General features: G+C 38.6%; 1 long non-coding RNA gene across 1 annotated transcript; it reads right to left on the bottom strand.

Moving 5' to 3' along the window:
• Positions 1-1,303: 1,303 nt before the first annotated feature.
• On the bottom strand, positions 1,304-7,500 carry LOC148315997 (uncharacterized). Its single transcript, XR_015840463.1, has 7 exons — positions 7,324-7,500; positions 6,544-6,663; positions 5,773-5,936; positions 5,243-5,431; positions 2,873-2,968; positions 1,660-1,812; positions 1,304-1,558 (listed from the first exon to the last, which is right to left on the bottom strand). It is a non-coding gene; the product is annotated as an uncharacterized LOC148315997 (long non-coding RNA).
• Positions 7,501-8,259: the final 759 nt, after the last annotated feature.

The raw sequence follows: 8,259 nt of genomic DNA, 5'->3' as shown, positions 1-8,259 counted from the left end.
TCAACCAAAGCGTCTCCATCGCCTTGATGCTTTTAGGAAGCTTTTTTTTACAAAAAAGCATTCCTCGATCGTCATTTGCTTGGAGGATTTCATTGCTAACGCTACTAATGCGACTGCTGCTAGTGCTGCCGATGCTGCAGCTACCCACGCTGCTCTCCACACTTATAAGTCTACCCCAGGATCCCGCCCCCCCATTTGTACCTCTGGCGCAGATTCAAGGCGGATCTTTTGCACCTCTGCCCCCTGCTGGGTGATTTTTACATGATTCACAATGCGGACAAGGCTGATTCTCAGTCAGAGGTTGCATCAGACCCTTATGTACACTATGACGTAAAAAAGACAGGAAACGTACTTATACGTCTTTGGTAGAGGGCGCCATTGCATTAAAAGACGTCTTTGTACGTCTAAGGGAGTAAATGAGTTGAACAAAGTACAGGGTCCTTCACCTGACTACAGATGATCTTCTGGGGACTTTATTTGGTTTTAATCACTTTTGGGGTCTGTATCTATGCACACTCCCTGGTTTTGCTACCTTCCCGGGTACCACATACACACTGCTTAGTTTCTCTGCCTTCGTGGGTACCACATACATATTGCTTGGTTTCTCTGCCTTCCTGGGTACGACATACACACTGCCTGGTTTTGCTACCTTCCTGGGTACCAGTCACACAAACGTCAGACGACTCAGCACATACCGACTGTCTCAGCACTACACACTTTCACTCCAAGGCAGTGCTGTGAACCAATTTACTGACAAGAGGTAGTATTTAGAATTTTAAAAAGTGCTTGAAAGGTTTTGTTCATGTAAAACCAACAGATTATGACATTATTATTATTATTTAAATCAGTATTAAACAGCATCAGCATAGGTTAAAGATATTATACAGACTATATACGATAAAAAAATACTAAACCACCCTTGCTTTTCCGTCATTTCTTGTATAAGTTAACACACAGATGTATAACATTTGTTTATACAAATATAACGATTAAAAAGTAGCTGATTAGAGTTTTAATTTTGTATTCATTAATCTGTAATAAAAATGGACATATTTTGGTTAATAAAATTAACAAGAAATAAAAGTAAAGGGTGTTCTAATACTTTTTTCAAGATTGTCCTAACATACATTTAATGTTTACAGTATATGTCTTCGGAAGAAGCGCAGCATTAGATTTTTTTTTTTGTTCTCTCTCTTTGACTTCTGAATTTGAATTTCTGTCACAGATGTGCTTGAATTCTATTTTGGATGATTTGTGTTAAACTGCACAAATATTTGAAGAGCCATAGAATTCAAGAATCACACCAGTGCTGCTACTCCTCCGAACGGGTGAACGCCCTTGATTAACAACCTGCGTTGAGGTGGCTTTTGAGATTCGTGGTGTGGGAGAAAAATCTCTGAAGGCATTCTTAGACTTCAAGAGAGGGTCCACAATTTTCAAAGATTCACTTCCGTCTGAATCAGAGGCCTCACTTGTATCCGGAATATATTCATCTCCACTGTCATCTGAGTTGGAGTAATAATGCTTATCCATTCCAAAGTCAGCCTGTTTTTTTAATCTAAAAAACAACAACGAAATATAAAGGATAGAAGGCAGGAGACCAATAAAATATATGCAATTTGCTTGTAAGATTCCCTGAAATCTATATGGGTTGTTTACCTGTATACTTTTGGTCCTCCTGAGCCTTGGGATAGTAATATGGTCTGGGTCTGAGGCACAAAGTTCAGGGGCAGGATTTGACAATGATTCGTCAGAATCTGTGTCGTTATTCCAAGGAAGATTCAGCCCATATTTTTTGTCCAAGGGAGGAGACTGGGTTGCATCAGAGTCCAAGAGAAAATTGAGAACCCATTAAATACTTAATCCCCAGAGGAATCTGCACAGAAAAAGGTCTTAATTCTATTTGAAAAAAAAAAAAAACTAAAATATTGATGAATGATATTATGACAAAATAATGTAATAACAAAATTAGAATGATTTTAGGAAATTATTTGCAAAACCAAAACATTGTGGTACGATAATAATGCATATAATTATTCTACGCAGCTATATTTAACAAAAACACTTAATTGACCGTAACAAAAAGCTCCCGGGAGGAAAACTACATTAAATGTTTTTTTAACAGGGCAGTGAAAATATTGGAAAATAAAAAAAATAATGAATAAAATAATATGAAAAAAGAATTCAATGTGTATCGATGGACCCATATGAAATACTTATATCGCTATGTACTTATCAGCCATATCGCCCAGCCCAATATGTAACTGCAACTTCAAAACCTCGGGCCATAACAGGATTGTAACATGGGATGCATATCTTCATTCCTAAATTTGTAGATCCCGAGGAGGCTGCTCAATGGTCCTGGTAATGTAAACCTCAACCAATTCGGTCACAGCCAATGTTCTCCATCCTTGTTAAGAAGTTTTGAAATGATTTAATAGATATACTATTGCAAACTATACCAGAATTTTATACATTTTAAACTTTTGATCACAATTTTACCTATTTTCTAAAAATCTGAAGAATCCACATGCCAAATCACCTGCTGTGGACACATAGGTTCTGTTCTGACAGATAATTCAGTTACAGGTTGTGTACTTAAAGCCAATAAGAGGGCAATGCAGCAGTCGACAGCCTGACGAAAGCTTAAGTCTCCCAATGAGAGAACTGTAGTGGCTGGTAGGTTCTTAGATTGTAACATAGTAAAGACATACACTACGCATAACTGTATATCATATGATGATGAGGGAAAATATTATTAGCTACGATTTATGTCCAGATATATTAGAAAACTTGTCCAACCAGCACAGGTCTATCTAACTGTAATTTTAACATCTCAAGACACGACAGGATGACCACATGATACGCATACCTCCTTTTCAGAGTCTGTCAAACCTTGAGAAGGCTGCTTCGATGTTCTGGTGGCATCAACCTCAGCCGATTCAGTCATTGTCGGTTGTCCTCCATCCTAATGAACAAGTTGAATATTAATTTAATGAATTAAAAAAAAGAAAATGGATCAGAATTTTACACATTTTAACGAACAAGTTCACGAATGAAACAAAACCAATTACTTTAGCGCATGACAATTAATCTTCAGTAGAGATATGTTGTGACTGATATTTCAGTCACAGGTTGTCTTTTGAACGCCACCAGGGCCGCAATGGAGCACAGGACAGCCAAAAGTCTTCTTGTCGGACAGCTGTAGTGGCTGGTAGGTTCTAAGATTATAACATAGTAAAGGCACATACAACTCCTAACTGTATTTCATATGATAATGAAGGAAAAGATGATTAGCTATGATTTATGTCAACAATAAAAATGGCTCTACGGGGTCCCCACGAACGCAAACCTGACAGTTGGGTGTCAGATGGCCAACATACCTGACTCGCAATTCAACTCAACTGGACCCCACAACACAAGAAAAAGCTGAGTGAGCCTCAAACCAGACATACACATTCACTGACAAATATCCTGTGACACCAGATATATTAGAAGTCTTGTCTAATCAGCACACGTCTATCTAACTGCAATTTTAACATCTCGAGACACGACAGGATGAGCACACGATACGCATACCTCCATTTCTGAGTCTGTAAAGCCTGGAGGAGGCTGCTTCGATGTTTTAGTAGCATCATAAATTTATTGAATTAATTATATTTGAGGTTGGATTAGATTTTTACACATTTTAAGCCTTAGCCACCCAAAACAAAACATAAGCTCATGAATGAAATAAAACTAATTAATTTCGCCCATGCCAATTAATCTTCTGTAGACACGTGTTGTGACCAGTGTTGTTTTTGGCAGGCATTTTAGATTTTGTCCAAGTCATTTGGACAAAGTGCTGATTTGTTTACATCACATTTAGTCATCCCAATTCGTTATAGTTTTAGTCCAGTTTTAGTCAACGAAAACTAAAAAAAGGGTTTTAGTCCAGTTTTAATCGACGGAAACGCAAAAAAAGTTTTACCCTAGTTTTCGTCAATTTATTCACAAAGGTTTTAGTCCAAGCGGCACGGTGGCCCAACTGGTTAGCATGATGGCCTCACAATATTGAGGTCGTAGGTACGATTCTGGCTCCGGCCTTCCTGCGTGGGTTTCCTCTGGGTAATCCGGTTTCCTCCCATATTCTTAAAACATGCATGGCAAGTTGCTTGGACACTCTAATTGCCCCGAGGCATGAGTGTGAGCGTGGATGGTTGTTCGTCTATGCATGTCCTGCGATTGGCTGGACACCAATTCAGGGTGTACCTCGCCTACTGCCGAAGACAGCTGGGATAGGCTCCAACACCCCCCGCGACCCTAGTGAGGAGAAGCGGTACAGATAACGGATGGATGGATGGATGGATGGGTTTAAGTCCATTTGAGTTAAAACAAGGCATTCAAGGTTTCCACCCAATAACAAAGACTTTTGGATGGACTACAAAGGATTCTTCATTACAAACAGAAAAAAGTGGCAACAGTGGAATCAATGCTCACTGCTCCAAAATAAGCAGAGAAGCAAAACATTTTGTTGGGCAACTGTTGTGGCTTTATTTCACTAAAAGCAACATAAAATAATTTATGAACCACATGCTAACAATTTTGTCTAGTCAACGAAAAAAATTCATGTACATCACGTCATGTTTTCGTCATAAAAGAACCTCGTATAGCTTGTCATCGTCATTAAAAAAGGGGCGTTAACGAAGTATTTTCGTCATAGTCATCAGTGACGAAAACAACACTGGTTGTGACTGATATTTCAGTCCCAGGTTGTCTCCTGAACACCACCAATTGGGCAAGGGCGCGCAGGAAAGCCTGGGGTCTTCTATTTTTACAGTATAGAAAGGCTAAATATCAAATTGAAACAGTGTTTTATATCATGAATATACAGGGTTGGTGCTGGTTCTGGTAGGGAAACCACAACATAAAGATGTCCTTAATTAGTCCCACAATGGGGATATTTGCAATATGGCATATGATGGCCTAACAGGGCCACCGCCCAGAAAGGAGTAACGCAGAACTTTGTAATACTGTCACTCCCTGACCAGTTCGTTGTTCCTGCAGAGCCAAACTTTGACTCAGACCCACAAATTTGAATTACAGATAGTGGACAATGGAGAACTCCCCCAGTCAGTCAGCATGTTCAACTTCCATAGAAACCTCACATACATTTATTAGATTGCCAAACTAATTGGAAACTACATCACCAGAACACCACAAGTGGGCTCTGTTATTGTACTTAAAGATGCATCTTACAAACCTGTGTTCTCCAAGGCCAGCTGGTCCATAGTCTTAAGTTATTTCTTCGCCAACATCAATGTCTCGGAGCGCAAACAGACAGAGGTGTGGTCTGTCCTCTGTTGTCATCTTCTTCATTTTACAGTTGGGGTGCATGTGGTCATCATTAACCAGTCTTCCCAGACTGCCATCTTCTTGAGCTGCATCAACACTTAAAATAGATTAAAAAAAAAAAAACAATTATTCAAACAATGTCAGAAATTAATCTTTGAGACAATCTTGTGTACACAAAACATAAAAATAGGAAATCCACAATTTTTAAATCTAAATCAAATCATACAAGAAATTTCTATTGGAATCAGACCCTATTAACAGCTTGTCTTTGAGACTTCATGATCTATATTTTCATTTGTACAGATTCAACGCATGAATAAAAGTAATTATACATTTTTGCTTAGAGAATGATTTTTCCCCTAACACTTATGGGATGAGTATGTGTTTATTTTTTTAAATAAAAACAAAAATAAGATAACATCTCAATCTTTGCCTCACCTCCAAGTTTTTTCTTGCCGGCGGAAGTCAAACAAAAAGACAGTGCCTCTTCCATCCATCTTCCTGCGTTGAGATTCATCAGAATCTATCAATTTTCCTCTGTACTCCATAATAAAGAATAAAGTCGTCTTTCCTGAAAGGGGCCTTGGTAAATACTCCTCGACCTAGTTAACAGGGAAATCAAGTTAGCTTCGTCATATTTTTAAGCACACAAATAAGGAGTCATCATATTCATTTGGGCCACTATACTAATGTAGGGTGGTTTGAAACATTGCTTCTTGTGAGGGATAGAGCAGAGCCCTTCTTTATGATTTTAAAGGAACAGACCAGCCAAAATTCATTTTCCAGCATTGCATTAGCCAGTATGTATTAGGACTGAAAGTACAAATGTCAATTGCACCTGGTTACGTAAAAAAAAAACTTTAAGATTATTTAGTTTCAAAACAATGACATACACTGTACACAGTCATATTGGATCGCGTCACGTGATCTCTGTGACGTATTACGTGCTTTACACTAGACTATCAATATCGGACTTGTTCACCGGTCTATTGTGGTATAAAAATGCCGGAGGGCGTCATCAAGTACAGCCTTAATTTAGATAGAACTCCTACCATCAGGTTTCACACTCACTGAAATAACTTGAAACGGACAAAAGTGGCAAAAGAAAAGGTCAAGACACTCTTAATGTAAAATAACCACTTAAAAAACGATGTCAGCTTGGTTATCAGAAAACAATAATATATCTTAGCAAAAGCGTTAACATCATACCTTTAAATTAGTTTATATTCTTCGCTTCTAACTCTGCAGTCTTGTCCAGACCCTTGACTGCATGTTCAATAGTATCCTGCTTTGGGGACTTCCTGCATCTCAGGGAAGGCATTGTTTATTCTATAAAGAAAAAAGACAGTATTGTGTTGAGAATTATTAATACTATGGGCTAAATGGAGTTTTAACAATATCAGTGTAAGAAAAATAAATTATAAATTAAAAAAACATCAATTCCTCCATCCCAATTAACGATTTCAACCAGAATAGTTTATATTGAAGTTTAAACAACAGACACAGACAGATTTATGCAGTGTGACTACAAAAATCTTACCAAAATTGCATTCACAGTAACCTTTGCTTTAAGAATCATGTAATTAACCAGTGAACATCGTGTCTTACACAAAAATTAATGACAGAAATTATCATAGTACTTGCATTCTGTGGTTCTATAACAAAAGTGCAAGCTGTTAGCTCCGCAAAGCTAACGCAACAAGCTAGCGTCCCTCGTGCTCACATTCAATGCAAACCTGACCACCGGATGACAATACGCGTCGGTTTAGTTCTTTAAATGAGTAAAAGCACCATGACGTTTTATAATTATTCAATGCTTAACTGGAGCTCGTCAATTATGTCGATGTAGGAGCACATGTTTGCTAGGCCAGTGTTGTAGGCCCACATCCATGGTGCTACTTTGTATAGTGTTTTCCACACAACTATCTCTAACTATGAACAAATGCACTCGACGCATGTTTTGAAAAAAACCCAACGAAAAACACTTACCTCTCCCTTTCAACAGCAGTTCGAACTTCGAAGTGGTGATATTCTCCAGCGTTAAGCACCTGCTCGAACTGCGAATAGGTAAAATTCAACAGCGTCTTTTTTCTGTCTTAATAAGGACGCGATGAGAGGAGGAGCGCTTGCCTTTTCGTCAGCACGCCCCGCGCGGGTGGTGCTGCTTTATCACTCTCTATCTGTGCCCGCCCGCCGGCATGTCGATAGAAAAATAATATTCCTTCAAACATTACTTTCATCTTCTTAACGTTTTGTAGTGAATTTAACAGGTTCACCACTTTTTTCAAATACACCAATGGAAAACAGGTCTTAATTGAGGAAACATACAAAGAGCGTCTCACAAACACCTTATGATGAGCAATGTAATTTGATCACGTTTTTTGTCACTGCCTGGACGTTGGGTTCACTGGCCTGGTGGCAGTGGCTTGTAGACACTGTCACTGAGTGGGAACGGATCTCAAGGTGGGTCAAACTAACCCAAGCAGTGGATCGGTCCGTTTTTTAAATTTATTAATTTTTTTATTTTATGTATTTATTTATTATTTAATACAAGGGCTTCGGCTCACTACCAGTGGGCGGGACCAAAGAATTTGGGTTTCCTTTGAGCTAGGAGGCAGTCAAAGGCAGTCCAATCCCCGGCAACATAAAGCGCCTAGCTCTGGGGACATGGAATGTCATTTCTCTGGTAGGGAATGAACCCGAGCTGGTGTGTGACTAGACCAGTGGTTCTCAATTATTTCCTGTCATGCTACCCCTACCAAGAAGAAAACAATTCGCACCCCCCCACCACAATTTTCTTTTACATTTCGTACTAATGTACATGTTCTTTGCATATTAATGTTAGATTGTCAATAAAATATCTTACCTTAACAAAGCTAAATTGATAAAAATAAAATATCATTTTGAGAACGACTATTGTGAGGA

This window comes from Idiotropiscis lumnitzeri, unplaced genomic scaffold, assembly GCF_059441095.1.
Source record: "Idiotropiscis lumnitzeri isolate Australia: NSW breed Sydney's pygmy pipehorse unplaced genomic scaffold, RoL_Ilum_1.0 HiC_scaffold_26, whole genome shotgun sequence".
In the NCBI taxonomy this organism is placed as follows: domain Eukaryota; kingdom Metazoa; phylum Chordata; class Actinopteri; order Syngnathiformes; family Syngnathidae; genus Idiotropiscis; species Idiotropiscis lumnitzeri.
This window is presented reverse-complemented; position numbering and strand designations above follow the sequence as displayed.